Source organism: Clytia hemisphaerica, unplaced genomic scaffold (genome assembly GCF_902728285.1).
Source record: "Clytia hemisphaerica strain Z4C2 unplaced genomic scaffold, Clytia hemisphaerica genome assembly, whole genome shotgun sequence".
Lineage (NCBI taxonomy): Eukaryota > Metazoa > Cnidaria > Hydrozoa > Leptothecata > Clytiidae > Clytia > Clytia hemisphaerica.
The window spans coordinates 866717-884853 of NW_027103907.1; the positions used below are offsets into that span (position 1 = coordinate 866717).

Consider the following 18137-nt stretch of genomic DNA (forward strand, 5'->3'; position numbering starts at 1 on the left):
GCGCTTTTATAAGAAGTGTAACAAGCATTTGTAAACATTCATCGTGAGAACTTGTTAATGGCTGCTTGATTGCACATGCTTTTGAAACTTGCTGCTGCTGTATGAGTTTTTATCATGTTTTCTGGTCTTTTGTAGAGTATTTAAAGAGGTTTATTATTCGTTTACTACTAAGTATTTTATGTTTGTGTAGTTAGTGAATGCACCAATAAATTGAAAATGCTCAGTAAGTAGTAAAAAAAGAGTTAATTTTCCACAACAACAACACTAACAGCAAACAGCAACACATAATAGCCCTCTTCTTCACCAAAACTACAAACAGCACAGGTATGATCTTTTTTTCCCCTTTTTTCACCAGATAGTTATGTGTTAAATCATGGAGGTATAAAAAAACAGGAGAAGTATGCTATTGTAACCAAGCTCGCCCTACGATTAAAAAAGTTACGATGTATGCATGCTCATAATCTCATATATCGTGCATTTTTAATGAGCTCTTTTATCCATAGGTGAAATCCTATTGGCTCATTTAAGCTTTAGAAATTAGATGAGACGAGATTCATTGTTTCTGACATCAGTGTAAGAAAATATTTGGACTAAAAAAAGGCCTGTAAACTTGGCAATCCTTCATCAAATGATAAGATTTTTCGATCAATGTTTTCCTTAAGGTGAACTCTATTGCTTGATACTTTCCTCCAAAATTCTCCAGCGACTTCATGTCTACACATTGAGTCTGAAATCGCGTGTGCTTATAAAGAACTTTTCATTTTCTGGCTTGAGAAAATATATTTTCAAAACAAAATTGAACGGATAGCGAAATGGAACATAAACTTGCTTCGTGGACGAATTTTTATCTAATTTTCGTATATTAAAAGGCGAGAATCTTCAATACTGATTATTAGAATGTTCATAGCAAATTGAGTTCTACTAGAAAGTCTTATTTCATCGGGCGAGCTTAGAATTTCTTTTGATACATTTTATAAAAGAAATCAAAAGACTTTAACGACCAATTACCGACACATTCAACTCCTGTTTTTCTTTATACCTCTATGGTTAAATCAAAGATTTATTATACACTGGATAAACGACTCAAAAAACGATGGAGAGCGATCATTGTATTTTCATTGTTTCAGAAAACAATGGATGTTCTAGCTTTGTCCGCAAAGGACAACTGTCATGGCGGCTCGAAGATGTCTGATTTTTGAAAATGTTTATCAGTCTTATTTTTTAAAAGTTCTCTTGCTCTTTCTTTTTGTACATTTACAGAAAAAAAACTTTGAAAGTAAGGCTAGCATTTCGAGCTGGATACATTTGTGAAATCTAATGTGAGAAAAACATCATTAGACAAGAAATTCAGACAAAATGCTTATAATGACACAAAATTTTCAATTGGAAATATCATTCCAAGACTGTCCCCAGAACAGCTGAAATTAACATACATAAGACTTGAGTGTCTTGTTCCACTGTGGTATGAAAATCCTTTGGAGGCACGTGGTGGCAAGGTGGTTTTTTTGAGGTTAAAGTTTGAAAATTTCCGGTGTCAACATTCAATTTCTTATACACAACACGTCTTTTGCATCTTTCTCACAGCTTGAAACGTCATAACGACTTATGATTAGCAATTAAGTGGAAGAATCTGAATCTCATAGGAAAGTTTTAAGTCTCTTTTGGGAATTGGATGAGTGATTTTTGATATAAAACGCAATTAAAATGTGTCGAAAAATCATTTAATGAGGGAAGGAGAGTGAACAATAATATCATTACTGCGGACATAGCTAGAACGTGAGAAATCAGCAAAAATCAGGTACTTGTATATCCAGTGTATAATAAATCCTTGGTTAAATGTTAACCAGTTGTGACAAACAGTCAGTTTTAGTATTTCCTAGAAATCATGTCAATTGAAATTCAGAAATCATTTTTTTGTAATCGAACTGTCCAACTGTCCAACAAAATGAAATATGCCAATGAAAGTGGTTGAACAAAATGTTTTCGGCATATTGATGGAACTTTCTGATGAAGTTTGATTTGTGTTCAATGAGTTTAGTTTAAGAAAAAGTTCCATCTTTTCCTCCCCGATGTCAGCCCAGGCGATGTCAACCGAACCCTATCAAACCAATTTTCGTTATCGAACCATCAAATTTCATCGAACGAAATCAAAGGGTTAGGTGTTTGATTACCGAACTTGATCGAACAGTAATCGAACTTTACCGGAAAATCTTCAGTTTGATTAAAGTTTGATTACTTTATATTTGTATCGCAGTTCGATCAAGTTCAATCAATATTTTTGTATCTCAAATGGTTCCAGTTAAACGATCCCTCACTACAATCATTGGATTAGGAGGGTGAGGTATCGCACTTTCTTTATTCTGAAGATTTAAAAAAAAGGCTCTTAAGCTTTTTAGCGTGGGCGTCTGCTAATAAGCCGTCGGAAATAGGCAACAAGGTAATAAATCAAGCTTCAATATCGAACTTCACCGATCTTGATACACCTTTTGCTAATCAGGGTTTTCATTTTGAATCATTAAAAACTCCATTGGTACCGTTGTTTTGTATAAAATTCCCATTTCTGCACTAACATTCTTGATACTTTTCTGGAATCTTTCTATATATATTTTACGAGATAACCAGCAAGAAATTGGGGAGGGTTCGTTAAATGGGATGCAGTTATAAAAGAGTCATTGTTGTGATCTGTACTTTTTTAGATTTATTGCATATAGAAAAACCGCTTAGCCCATCATTTTTATATGTGGATGGATTGTCATTTTTAAAACTAACCCATCCGCATCATTGGCCCACCGATAGCATATGGGCCTTTCATTAGCCCTTTGCTGTTACGCTAGGGTCTCCCCTGTGTTCGCGCATCACACGGGTTTTATGGTCTACAGGCTAAGAGCTTCCATATTTTCAACATGAACCCGACTGGATGTATTCGTGTTTAATAAATGAATCAATAAAATATTTTATATTATACTAAGGTGTTTGCAAATTGTTTATACTACTTCATAATACGTTATTATGTTATTCTATTATTATTCTGTTATTATTTTATGTTAGATATAATACAGTCAGGAGTACATTCAACATGAACCCGACTGGATGTATTTTACTGGAAATGATAACAAAAAGATAAGACATGAATTCCAATTTAATTCCAGAGGAAGTTAATCAAAAGATGGCTGATGACTGCGTCCAAAAAACACAACAAACTTATGTTGAAGCTTGGTTTCTTCACTCATGCCAACTTGGCACAAACTACTTGATTCATATTAAGATTTGCTCGAGTATTAAGCGAGCAATCAATAACTATCAGCTACAGTTAGTACAACTTTTTTACAAGAAATGGTTGGTGACTGAAAATAAAATTTCCAAAAAATCTATGGTGTTGAATCATCAGTTCATGCTGGCCGATGATTATGATCTTCATGCAAGTTTTTACTACCATTGTGTACATTGACGTTATTCAACATTGTGCCATGACCCATGAATCACCATGAAACCTATTGGACTTTTATATGATACAGTCTGATTATCATATCAGCTTTCTATCACAGATGTACATATGTATTGTATGTAAAAACTTATTGATATACAGTTAAACAAAATTGATGTATGGCAAAAACAAAACAGAGAAAACGTTGGATTGGTCAGGTCACGCTATAAAAGTATAAAAGTCAAGCTTTTGAAAGTTTCGAGTCATATCATATCCAATCAAACAGAATGGACAATCAAATTGAATTGCAAATTTCTTGAAGAAACTCTATAGATTTGATTGCACTTTTGGTATCATTGAAGGTCTAAAGGTAGGTCCAGGTACAGTAAATGGAATGCTTAAAAACGACCAAAGATATTTGAGATATGTGACCTTCCATGTCGTCCATGTAGTGATTCGTTCGATTACCGATAACTTTACAGATTTTACTGATAACAGTCATTGTTTACCAATACCTAGATTGGCAGATTGGTTTAGGCCACAATCACAAATAAATTGACTTGTGTTCGTCGTCTGACCGACTGATACCGTGAAGTCGGGTAGCTTGCATCAGTGGAGGTTAACATGCATAGCCCTCAAATGACTGACCAATCAAAGCAGCAAAATTTCAAAACAAATGAACTACGCAGCTCCGCTCGCAGATCTACTCTACTGCATATACCATGTTTGTTTTGATTTAACTTTGTATTTTACTGACTAGACAGGTCATTCATTTGAGGGCTATGCATGTTTGCCACCACTGATGCAAGTTACCCGATCTCACGGTAATTTCTGGAAAAATTCCTTTTCAAAATATAACGGAGATATTGAGGTCCCTATCAGTTGGTTCATGGATCTAGGTTGGGTGTCTTCTCCCCCGTATATTTTTTTCTTGAGAAGTTGTTCTTCAAATTAGTTGGTTGGCTCGGCTCAAATATTTTCATCTATATGGCTCAAAATTTCGGTAATTTCTCATTAAAATGTTAATTTCATTAAAAAGCGCCAGTTTATTTTTTCATGAATCCTATTAGAAGTTTTGCAACACATTCTTTTGCTTCAAGTAACCGATATAGTGCAATGGCAGCATTAATCTTTGATACGCATTTCGGTGGGATGCTAATGTGACTAGCTCGAAATTTTAATAAACGGGGTTGACCTAATTGCCGGGGGGGGTTGGAAATTGTACTTCTGAAAACCCAAAAACAAGGTAAATATAGGATAAAATCAGGCTTTTTTGGAGCAAAATAAACCAGCTGCGCTGGAAGGTCAGCCAACAGTTTAATGTTTATTAATAGATGCACGGGAATAAAGATTAGATTAAAAGTGTTAATAATAGAGCAAGGTTGAGTATAAATATCAATGCGACGAACGGGCTTTGATCCGCAACCTGCAGTAAACATGTTGACCTGCACTTTCTAGTACCCAGGCTAAAATAGCTCTAGGACGAAAAGTATGACTTTACAGTATTAATTTTTACTCGAATTAATGTGTACCTTATATATTGACTTATTATATCGTTGCAAATATTTTATATAAACAATATATACATCTTGTATGTTTGTAAAAATATTATAAGAACAATATATGAGGCTCAAAAATGAATGACCAACAGCAAAGATATTAGCTCTCTATAAAACTTTTACAAAGACAAATTTATCAACAATTATATATTTCCCTTCAAAATTTAAAAGAAAATAATGTGTAGTTTGAAAGATGATCTTGAGCTTTCCAGCTATTAGAACCTTTACCGTGAAGTCGGGTAACTTGCATCAGTCGAGTGAAACTTGCATAGCCATCAAATGGCTGACCAATCAAAGCGGCAAAATTTCAAATCAATGATCTATGCAGCTCTATGCAATGATCACCTGCAGTTCTTCTCTACCATTTTTGTTTTGATTTAACTTTGTATTGAACAAATATTAAAGAAATCTTCAATGAAGAAAACAGCAACCATTAATTTTCATTTTGATTCTGCTTTCCAGTCAGTCATCTTCTAAAAGGTTTTTCCTCTCTTTGACATTTGTCTTGTAAACATTGCAATTACACGAAATAAACATGAACTGGAACAATTATTCTCCATCAGTCACAATCTGTTCATACAGTCATAATGTTATGTATATTTTGGTTTTATGCTGCTTCTTTTGTGCACGTTCACCCACCAAAGTACTGCTGATTCAGCCAGTCGATAGTTAAAAGTCACCCATCAAGCTCCTTCACCTGAAGACAGAAGAGATGAAAATAATTATAGTTAGAGTATTACAGTATTATGGAATAAACACACGACCCATATGAATAAAAATAAGCCCGTGGAAAGAAAACACGGCCATGACCAGACGGTATCAATCGAACAAATCGAAAGCTGCCCACGCTAAAAAGCACTAATAGAGTGATCCAATTTTTTAATTTAATCGCAATCAAACTCATTAAACATAATCGCAATCGAGCGAAATCGAATGTATAATTGACAATCAACCGAACCAATCTAACCTTACTCGAACACAATCACGACCCTGCCTATGCCCCGGACAGTCCGGGGTTTTTTTTGATGCGTGCCCGGGGTCCGTATTATTTGTTTTTGAGAGACTACCCCGGATGCCCCAGACAGCCCGCGCGGTCGCTTTTTATAGAATCGCTGACCGCGCGGGCTGATCGCGCTAACCGCGCGGGGTAAATTTATGGCGCAAAAATTGGAGCCCCGGACGTAGGTCCGGGGAAAAAGTTATTTTTTTCAGACCCCAGACATTTGCCCCGGACTGTCCGGGGCATAGGCAGGGTCGTACACAATCGAATATTATACCCAGGAATCGATCATCGTGTTTGATTACGTTCAATTAGTTCGATTGCGATTTTTGTTCGAAGTTGTTTGATTGACACCGTCTGGGATATGATTTCATGAAACACATGGCCGAGAAAAAAACATATTTTGTTTTGAGGAGAAGAAATCCAATTTACAAAAAAGTCAATACTAAGAAAGGATACTAAGGTAACATTCCAAAGGTAGTTAAAACTATAAAGGCATTCCAAAGGTAGTTAAAACTATAAAGGCATAAAAATTGAAGATAACCTCGATCATCGATTTACCTTTCAATTCAGCATAAACAGTCCAAAAAGAGATTCCTTGGTCTTCTGCTCTTCAGCCATCTTTTATTGTTTTGAAAAATGAAACGCTGCTATCTTATTTTTTTGGAATGTAAGAAATAATAAATCAGTACTTGTAGTACACTTTGAAATGAAGCAGAAAGAAAACTCTCATCTTTGATTGAGAAATGAAACCAGCTAGCCGACTTCTTGTTTTTAATTTTCACTAATGTATTGGCAACGTATTGGGAAGCTAATTTTTACAGTTAGCAGAAAAATCAATGAATACAGATAAAGCGGCGCGCGTTATTCGGGAGATAAAAATGGCTGATGAAATAATCCAAATGGATGATGCAATCACACGCACCACGATTTAAATCCGAAAAGAAATAGAAATTGATAATCGGAAAACCGGGGTAACACATTTTGAGTTTTCGATCGTCTTATGCCCCGGAATAATATACTCTAGGGGCTGAGTTAGGTCCCGTATGCGCATCGGCGTATAGTCATTTTTTCTTTTGATCATGAAAGTATAGTCCTTGAAGAGTCAGAAAACGTGTGTGGCGTTATTTGGATCAGGCTCAAATTTCCATAATGGCGGATTTTAGATTTCAACCCTTTTTAGCCCTCTTGCTTGAAAAGAAATTTTTTTTTGACTTTAAACATAGACATATTAAATACCAATCGATCAGAAATTTTATGCTGATTAAGAAAAAGGTCAGAATCATGGTCTGAAAATTTTGTTATTTGGAGGTATGAAGCACTTTCGATTTCGATTTTTTGAAATGACTACTTTTGGTTCCAGATTTGCGTGGCTTTAACATTTGATTGGCTTACTTAATTTACTTGAAATTTTCGGAGGGTCTTGCCTACCGTTCAAATAATAAAATTCAGGAAAATTTTTTTTTCTACATGAATTTCGAAATCCATAATGGCGGATTCAAAATTTTCTTTCGTCACATGGGCTCTTAGGCTCTGCTTGGCTAAGAAAAATATTTTTTGAGCTTAAAACCCTGCATATTATATACCAATCGATCAGAAATTTTATACTGATCAAGAAAAAGGTGAGAACTATGGTCTGAAAATTTCGTTATCAAGAGATACGAAGTACTTACGTTTTCTAAGTTTTGAGTACTTCATAGCTCGAGATAGAAAAATTTTCAGACCATGGTTCTGACCTTTTTCTTAATCAGCATAAAATGTCTGATCGATTGGTGTATAATATGCAGGGTTTTAAGCTCAAAAAATATTTTTCTTAAGCTAGCAGAGCCTAAGAGCCCATGTGACGAAAGAAAATTTTGAATCCGCCATTATGGATTTCGAAATTCATGTAGAAAAAAACTTTTCCTGAATTTTATTATTTGAACGGTAGGCAAGACCCTCCGAAAATTTCAAGTAAATTAAGTAAGCCAATCAAATGTTAAAGCCATGCAAATCTGGAACCAAAAGTAGTCATTTCAAAAAATCGAAATCGAAAGTGCTTCATATCTCCAGATAACAAAATTTTCAGACCATAATTCTGACCTTTTTCTTAATCAGCATAAAATTTGTGATCGATTGGTATATAATATGTCTATGTTTAAAGTCAAAAAAAAATTTCTTTTCAAGCAAGAGGGCTAAAAAGGGTTGAAATCTAAAATCCGCCATTATGGAAATTTGAGCCTGATCCAAATAACGCCACACACGTTTTTGACTCTTCAAGGACTATACTTTCATGATCAAAAGAAAAAATGACTATACGCCGATGCGCATACGGGACCTAACTCAGCCCCTAGAGTAATAGGGAAATGAATGCTCAGCTGAGGCTGACCAATAAGGGGACTTCTTTTAGCCAGCTGAAAATATTCTTAAAAATTAAACGGGGGGGTCCTAATAAGGTCCGGGGGGGATTTTCGAAAAATTAACAAGCGGGGGGGGGCCTGTTTATTTGGCACCTAAGAGTAAGCAAAATTAGAATGCCATACTTTTTTGTGAATTATTTTGTCCAAATTGTCAACATTGAAATTTCTCAGTAAATATGTGAGATCACCGTCTAATAAATGTTGGCTATTTTCAACAATTAAAACAATATGATTAAGATTTAATGAACAATTTAAGGATTGTTTATTATGGCGCACTTTAATTCAATTTTTATAATTTTTTGAAGCGTAGTTTATGCAGCTGAATATATAGTATTATTTTTTTTGAATTGTCAGTTCTATGAGTTCCCTTGTTAAAGATCTACTATGAGATTTAAACTCCATACACCCTCATACAAATAATTATCTCTTCAAAGGAAAAACATTATTTTAGTAGTTTATTTCCCTGTGTATACCAAACTAGCAAAATTTGAATCCCTTTTATAAGTGCCTAATCAATTAGTTCAAATTTTAAACCTCTATATATATATATGGTAGTTGTTACAGGAAAAATAGTACAAAAAGTACAATCAGATTCAGACATAAAGAAAATGTACCTCACAATTATTAATTTATAAATTAAACACACGCAAATTTACAAGCGTATTTCGCATAAGCGTAAACAACATGGAATAAGAAGACAATCGCTGGGCCTTCACGCCGCTAAGGCGTCTTGTTTTTATTTATTTAGATAGATTCTTTACATTGTTATTTTTAGAAAAAAAGAAAATCTTCAGTTATTTCTTCATGTACCCAGCCGAATTATTGTCCTATAATTGCCACTTTTAAAGAAAGTTTCTTTCAATCTCCCATTACAGAACTTTTTTTCCATCATAAAATCGACTACCCTAAAGTAAAATATAAGAGAAAGTAAAAAATAAAAGGATAAAAATAAGTAAACAAGATTCGCAAAAATGCGACTAAATATTTCCTTAAAAATGAAGGTCATTATTGACATATATAGCAAGTAGCTGTCGCTAAGAATGATGCCCCGCAGAGCTTCCTATCGAAATATCCCTAAGTAAGCAAAATTACGCATGTGTAGATTTTAAATTAGTTTTATCGATAAAATTTAAATTGGAGGAAGAAAGCTTGGTTTCAACTTTACTTTTGAGATGACATGGGATAGACGGTCGCTCACATCTCAAAAAGAGAAGTTATCGCTCACATGTTATCACAGTGAAAACGCCAAAAGTTCTGAAATTGATTTGATTCTTATAAAGTAGATGCTTATAATAAAAATAAATATGCTCATCTTTTTCGCCATACTTTGTTTACTTTGTAAGATTTAATTACCATAAGATATATTGCCTTCAATCAAGAGTTATTGATTTGATTCTTATAAAGTAGATGCTTATAATAAAAATAAATATGCTCATTTTTCGCCATCCATTGTTTACTTTGTAAGAACTAATTACCGAAAGGCATGTTGCCTTCAATCAAGAGTTAATGATTTGATTCTTATAAAGTAGATGCTTATAATAAAAATAAATATGCTCATCTTTTTCGCCATCCTTTGTTTACTTTGTAAGAACTAATTACCGAAAGGCATATTGCCTTCAATCAAGAGTTATTGATTTGATTCTTATAAAGTAGACTTTCTTTAGGCGCTAAAACGGGCGTCAGTCAGGGCGTACGGTAGGCGTTTTGACACTGGAAATCTATATATTAATACGCTGAAAAGTGTGTGTTTACAACGTTTTGTTTTTGTAAAAAGTTTTCGAAAATCTAACAAAGCTCTACAAAGCCTCCTCTTCATGGCGTTGAACCGTCATCTTTTTGCACCTTAAGCAGATTTCCTACCACTAGACTAACTTTGAGACCCCAAAATACTATTTTCTATTCACAAAGTTTGGAGCTTGATGGGTTAAAATCAACCTGCTTCCCAAAATTTTTTGTCATTTTAAAGGATGCTTATTCAGATGCTCTTTAAAACTTTCTGTTTACAATAGCGACTCCCTATCACTTTCAAAACTTTTTAAAAGATTTTTGTAAAATACTTTGTCCCCGGTTTGAACTTTGGTCTTTTTGAAGAATGTGCTTTCTTTAGAACCAGTAAGCCAACTGTGGCTTGCGTAAAATTTGTTACTTCATTCAAGGGTATAGCAAGAGTGTCTTTCAAACTTTCACTTTGAAATTGTCTCTCTAATCTATATATTAATAAGCTTAAACGTGTGTAAAACGTTTTGTTAAAAAGTTTTTGAAAATCTAACAAAGCTCTACAAAGCCTTCTCTTCATGGCGTTGAACCATCATCTTTTTGCACCTTAAGCAGATTTCCTACCACTAGACTAACTTTGAGACCCCAAGATACTATTTTCTATTCACAAAGTTTGGAGCTTGATGGCCCGGGGGGGGTACTACCCTTGTCGACCGACGGGGGTGCTCCGCTGAGGTTCGAAAAATGGACCCTACGTGGGACTCGAAATTTGCGAAAAAAGTGACCCTGAAGGGGACTGAAATTCCAAAATTTTCTCAAATTTTCTACTTTTTCCCCAAATTTTCCAAAAAAAGGCACCCTACGAGGGACTGATTTTTCTATTTTGGTGTTTTTGCGACCCTACCTGGGACTCGTGGAGGTTAAAAAAGGTACCCTGACCAGCGAAGCATCCCCGTAACCCATCTTGCCCTAGTACCCCCGCCCCCCGGACTTTTTGCCATTTTAAAAGAATGCTTATTCAGATGCGTTTTAAAACTTTCTGTTTACAATAGCGGCTCCGTATCACCTTCAAAACTTTTCAAGTCTTTCAAAGTCACCCTTGAATGTCTAACCACGATGGCTAGCCACGATGGTTAAGAAGATCTAAAATATACTTTTGCTAAGCTATTTATTTAATTGTGGTTAAAAATTGCAATGCAATGTTATCTTTTTTCTCCTTTATTTCCTATAATCAAAATCAAATCATCAATCGGCGGCTATCTTTCTTTCGTTAGAATTTTTTAGATGTGTAGTGATTCACTGGATTGGGACACGCAGCGTGCGACGCTGCGCATACGGCTAGTTATTATTATTATGGAGAAAGCCCGTTTTAACAAATATTTCCCTTTTGGAAAACGGGAAATATTTAATAAATAAATAATAGGGACCATTCAAAAAGTACGTACGCTCGAAAATGGCACATTTTTGACTCCCCCTCCCCCCTTGTACGTTTTCGTACGCTTTATGTGTACCCCCTTCAGCGTACGTACGCTAACCAAAGTCGAAACTTGAAACTCTTGTAACAGTAGAATATTTATTTATAACAAAGCCTCAAAAATCTATAAGATGAACAAAAATACCAAAGGAGAAATGAAAAGTAAAAATCGCAAAAACCATTTTTTGATATGAAAATATTGCGTTTTTCTCTCAAAAAAGACAGTTTAGGAAAAATTACGAGAGTACGTACTTCTCCTCAAGGACCCCCCCCCTCCCCCTCGTACGCTTTCGTACGCTTTTGGGAGTAAAATGAGTAATCAGATCAAAAGAACTCCGGAAAAGTCTTTTTGATGATGATAAAACAATAGAGAGACCGTAAGATAAGAATGCTACCGTTAGACGGAACTAAAATACTGAAAAACGCGCAAACACAAATGTAAAATGATTATTCAATTCCGAATAAAAGACATTCAGGGAAAAAAGAGAAACACCTGGTTAATCTAGTTAAAAAAACCGAAAGTAAATGGTAGACAAAGTAATGAGCAAAGGCAAAACGAGATTAGCGTACCACTATGAAAGAAACCGCCTCCGGCGGTCGATAATACTAAGAATATCGTTATCATGGAATTTTGCTACTCAAGCTAAGAAGGCCATTTTTAGAGCACTTTCAATTATAAGTCGCCAATTACCCAATTATAAGTTCATGCCCCAATTAAGGCTCACTCCTTTCACAAAAATGCCATTTTATGCTTGAGACGTATGTACTAAATGTTAAATCTAGTCTGAATTAGGATCCTAACCTAAGAATGCTGTCAGAATACTTTAGGATGATTTTCCCAAAAAAGTTAAGAATATCCATGATGAAATGGATTTACACCATTCTTATAAAAAACGCATGTATATTGTTTCTGTCCAGGATCATCAATGTAACGAACGTTCAGTTTCTCCAAACTTAAATCTTTTCCCTACTTTTTTGGTGCAGTATTAAAAGTTCTCCCGTCTCAGCGAGGTACAGAAAGAGACTTTCCGTTTACAAATTCAACAAAGTTTCCGTAAAACATGAAGAATCTGGCCAGATTTGTTGTTTGAAGCCCATTCTGTCTGAAGCAAAAAAACAACAACTTTGCTTTGACTACTGTTTAATGTTAATCAATGATTCGATAACGATTGAATTTCTTGGATCAGTTTTTCGAGAAATTTTATTGTTAGTAAGTCTCGTTGATCTAATTGAATAATTTTTCCGCGACTCCGAAGGGAGGACTCCATTTGTTGAAAGAACCATGGTTCAACGATTCGAATGACTGATCGTTCTTCACCCTCATTAACATAATCTTTGCCATTAGTAGAAATTTCCACGACTCCACGATGATACTGTACCCATTCTCTCCAAACCTCACTAAAGCCTAATTTTTCATACAAAAGAGTTGGAGAGTCATTGGAAAAAAAGGGGATCCCTCTGTGTCTACTATTCCATTTGTTCGGGTAGTAATATGTACCGGTAACAACATGAAACTGTTTACCTTTCTGCTGAAAAAACTCTCTCAGAATAAACATTAACTGAAGAGTTGCATCCATGTCGATCAATACAATGTCACCTGGTATCTCAGTCTCATGCCAGTTCAGGCTCAGGCTTTCGATCGGTGATTCAAAATAGAAGTCTGGTTTATTTCCAAAGTCTTGTGGGAACTGTGACATCAGGGCATCATTGAATAGTAGTTTGTTATGCTCAAAACGGTTGAAATTTGGGTTCTTTAAAAGACCGAGTAGGCTTTGAAAACATATTGGCATTCCATCGCTGACCATTGTAATGGCTATGAATTGGTGCACTGGAAGCCATTCAAGCTCAGGGAAATCATATGGATTACGATAATAATAATAATTAACAAACCTCTCGACGGCTATCCAATGTCCTATTACAACAAAAGTATTTTCATTTTTCGTTGATATTGACTTCAATTCCATGAAAGCTTTGCCGGCGCCTCTACTGGACCAGCCAGCCCCGTTGTCTTTTAAATAGAATACGATATTCCTCTTGGTGGTATTGATGTTTTCAACCCATTCCTGGACTTCGCTTCTTTCAATATATTTCATGTTTTGAAAAACCATTTCGAAATGTATATTTATCATGCTTTTGTCATCGTTGCTATTAAGCTCGATATATTTACGGTCCAATGGGTTATATAGTCTTGCTTTGTAACAAGGATCTCGTAAAACGTTTTGCACGACCGTTTTCAAATGCCTTAACCCCGGTCCCCCTGACATTCTTGTAAAAGTGTTAACATAATCCAAGTCGATAAAGATTGTCAATGTCGTAGCCTGTAGACAGTGTGTGGCTGCCGTCTTTCCTCTGATGATTAATATATAATGTATTGCAAAGCTTAAAGTCCTGACAAAATTCATCTTGATTTTGGCACAAAGGTAATGTCAAAATATTTTTTTGAAAACTTGAAAACTCGATTCCGCTTTTCATATTTTTTTTCATAAAAAACCAAACCCTTTCCTTCTTCCTTTGATTTCTTCCGAACGAAAAAGATGTTTGAAAGCTGGCCTTTCTATTTATTCATGATTAATTTAGTGAAGGTTTTTCAACGAGTGAACTATCCTTTTAGATTGAACAGATGGCACACAACGTTGTTTCAACATTCATCTAACGTCATATAGAAGTTTTGAACGTTGGATGAACGTTGAAACAACGTTGTGTGCAAGTAACGACAATAACAACCGTTGCATTTACGAATTTATCATACAGTTGGCACTCTCTAACTCGATTTTTAATGATAATTGGCAGATTTTCATCGAATAAATTAGCGTAACGAATAATAGAGCGTCTCGTCTCGTCTCATAGAGTTTCTCGTTGACGGTGACTTTCAATATTATCAAATAATGGAGCGTATCGAATAGTAGAACGTCGAATTAGAGAGTTCCAGCTGTAATCAAATATTTAAAACTTTGGTCAATAAACATTCACCTTTTTCCATGGCAACAGTAAACTTAGCTAGTGCCTTCCCACTAAACAATTGGTTTTCGTCTGGACGGCGGGGTAATTTCACGACGAAACTTAAACTTTCTAGCGTTTGTCTTTTTTGTTTGATTTGATAGAGAATTTCTAGCTAGTACAGACCAGAATGCACTCTTTTTTTAATAACTTTTTTATCAAAATCGTGTATAATCAAGCCAAGGTCATTAAGTCTTATCCACTGATTCCTAATGGAAAGAATTTCAATATAAACACTAAATTTCAGGCAAAAAACGGCTAAAAAAAAGGGTTTTCAAGACTTTGTGAAAAATTGGATCATCAATTTTTTCTGATTTTTTACATGAAAGTAGAATAACATCATTGGTAAAAGATGGCTGAAGCAGATTTTTACAAAAAAAAATTTGCAACTCAAAAAACGAATCTTTATCTATAAGAATCGCTATTGATAAGCATAGATCAATGTTCTTGTAGTCATATTATTATTTTTATTGCCACCGCAGGAAGCCTAAAGCTTCCGAGGATGGCATTCATAGCTTCACGCATAAGGAAGTTGGGCAACATCTCATAATTTTGCGCGCGTTTTTCAGTATTTTAGTTCCGGTTAAATGGTGTACCGGTAACAATCTTAGCTTGACTGTATTTCTGTTGTTTTATCATCATTAAAAACACTTTTCCGGATTTTTTTTTATCTAATTACCCATTTTCAAACTCTATACAGTGTGTGGCCCCCAAAACGGCGATCAAATTTGAAATTTCTCTCAAATCTAGAGGAAAAGCGATTTTACAAAAATTTTTGCTGCATGAAAACCTTTAACATCTCTACTTTATTTCCTTGAAGTTCTTTTTCAAAATTTTCAATTTCAACAATATTTTTCAATCGCTTAAAGATAGGTAGCTTTTTTCTAATGGCCCCCAAAACGGAGGTTTGAAATTTTAGCGATATCTCGAGATATCTTTAAGATATGAATACAAAATTTTGACTATAGTTTTGAAATATGATTTAGAGGGTTTTGGGCATAAATTTATTTGATAAAATTTTTACAGTATACCCTTGGTTGTCAAAATGCAGGTTTGGGGCCCCCAAAACGGAGGTGGAGTTAAAATCAAATTATTAAGCCCATTGGTAATAGGGGGAAAAACTATGAACATATTTGTGTTTTCCCTTAAATTTACGACCCAATGGATGTAAAATTTATGATTTTTATGAAATATTTCAAGATTTTCGATATTGCAAAGTCCAAACTGAAAATTTAGAAATTTTCAAAATGACAATTTGATTTAACAACGTCTTAATCAAGTTTTTGAAAACAAATCTCTTTTGAAAATAGTTCTATTAATGTATGGAATAAGCTGTGAAAATTTTAGAAAAAAGCTTAACTGAAACTGAAAATATTAAACTTTAAAGATATTTTTGTCCTATATTTTGCAAAAAAATTACTGAATTTGCCGTTTTTGCTGATTTAGCGAAAATTTTTATATATAATGTTAATTTTTTGTTATGAACTATTAACTCAAGGTGATAGGAATAGAATTCCAAGATTTTTTGCTTTATCTCATATTTAGAATTTTCGGTTTTGTCAATGCTGATTCTAGGGCTCCAAAATACTGGTTGACCTTCAAGATGCCATATCTTTTACCCAGCCTCTAAAGTCACAGATGTATTTGCATTTCCTGAACGGCATTAGGTGTAGAAAGTATCCTATACCCCGTTTTCATAACTTATTTTCAATATCCGAGGAGCTAGAGTGAGTTATATGCAATTTTTATCTAATTTTGGTGTTAAATTATTTCCTTTAGACGCAAATATGTTATTTTGAATCTGTCTCAAACCAGCAAAAACATGCTCATTTTTAAGTATAACCATCATTCTTTCAAAATAAACAAAAATCGTTTAATTCTGATAAATCTACAAGTCAGAATCTTCATTTTAATGAAAACCTCCGTTTTGGGGGCCGTCTCCGTTTTGGGGGCCATATACTGTATGTCTTTTTTACCTCAGCGCTCAGGGAGTCGAATTATGGGAAATTCCTTTTTTGTTGGGAAATTCCTTATTTAAACCACAAGTAGTTATTAACCGTTCTGAGCAACGCGAATTAGAAATTTTATCTTTTCAAAATTGTCGATTGACTATTACAGTAAAATGGCAGTTTAGTACAGTAGCGTTTAGTATGATATAAACAAACCATAATATACCATTATTTTGGTAATAAAAGAAATGACAAAAAAAACAGATAAATAACTTCATCTTATCTCTATAAGAAGATATCTATGAGATGGAAACAAATTGCTAATTTTTGTAGACTAATTTTTGCTTCAGATGAGTTGCCATTCTAACAGAAGTAACGGCTATCAGTAACATTTCTTTCCAAATTCAACAATTTATTTGATCGTTCTTCTACGGTGGCACTTTACTGAAAATTATGGCTAGTTATACTATAGTATGTTAAAATCTAAAACCATTACTTGGTAGAAATAAGTAAAAAATATAATTATTATTTAATTTCGCTTTTCTTTCCTAAAGAAATGAATCATCGTAACATTGTCAGGGATTGGAATTCGCAGAGGGGGGTAGGACTTTACACATTGACTATACACAAAGAAGCAATTTCAATTCTATATACTATCGTATATAGTAAATAAAAATAGATTTTGGGTAGGAAAAAACCAAATGTCCTGGCTGGAAGAAATACCAAAAATTAATGAGCGTGAGACGGGGGAAAATTTCGGAAAAAAATGATTAGCGGGGACTCTTACTAGGTACCAAAGAATAACTTTGATAAATTTATTTGCAAGTCTCTGCGTTAATATTTACATAATTTACATAACGAAAAAGTACACAACTTGGAGAAAGCATTTATCTTTCAAGACGACGAATTATTTAAATTTAGAAAAAAAGAATATTACACCCTCTTCTCACAGACCCACTGGGACCCTTCCCACTGGAAAAATTGAACAAAATATCGTCCCCGGTTGAAAATTTTCCTCCAATTTTTGACCCTACTGAAAATAATCAAATAAACCACAGTCATAAAAAACATAAATCCCCATCGAGATTCAGCCCATTATTTTAACCCTCACTATGGCTGAAAAATCCTACCGGTTTGTGAGAAGGGGGTGTTATATTAAGCTCTTTTTCGAGCGTAGTCGAGCTCAAAATCACCCACAAAGAAAAATAAAAACAATCTAAGAACTGTAATTACCCTGGAGTTACTCAACCTTTCCAAGCAATTTAGGGGTCAAAGTAATAAAAATTGAATTTAAAACCTAAAATACTTCAATTTCACTCTATTAGTAACAACAGGATTTGAACAGTTAAAGCTCGAAACGCCAAAATAATAAGAGCAGTCGAGCCTCATAAAAAATCTACTGGTTCTTATAAACGTAACATACTTTCCATCTGTACATGAAAGAAAACGTTAGAGCCCATTGCAATGGTGCATAATGATTAAAACACGTCTACGAATGCATTGATAGTATTTCTTCTATCATTTCACGTTCCAATGAGTCCACTTACTTCAGCCATACTAGTGTCTCACTGTGATCATTGTATTATATAAATGCCACAGCTGCCACGCTTGTCACAAGA

At 34.5% G+C, this 18137-nt stretch overlaps 1 protein-coding gene across 4 annotated transcripts in view; it reads right to left on the bottom strand.

The window, feature by feature from the left end:
• LOC136809065 (uncharacterized) overlaps window positions 1–18137 on the bottom strand; it is a 63034-nt gene that overhangs the window by 4481 nt on the left and 40416 nt on the right. The gene's annotated exons all lie outside the window — the stretch shown is intronic.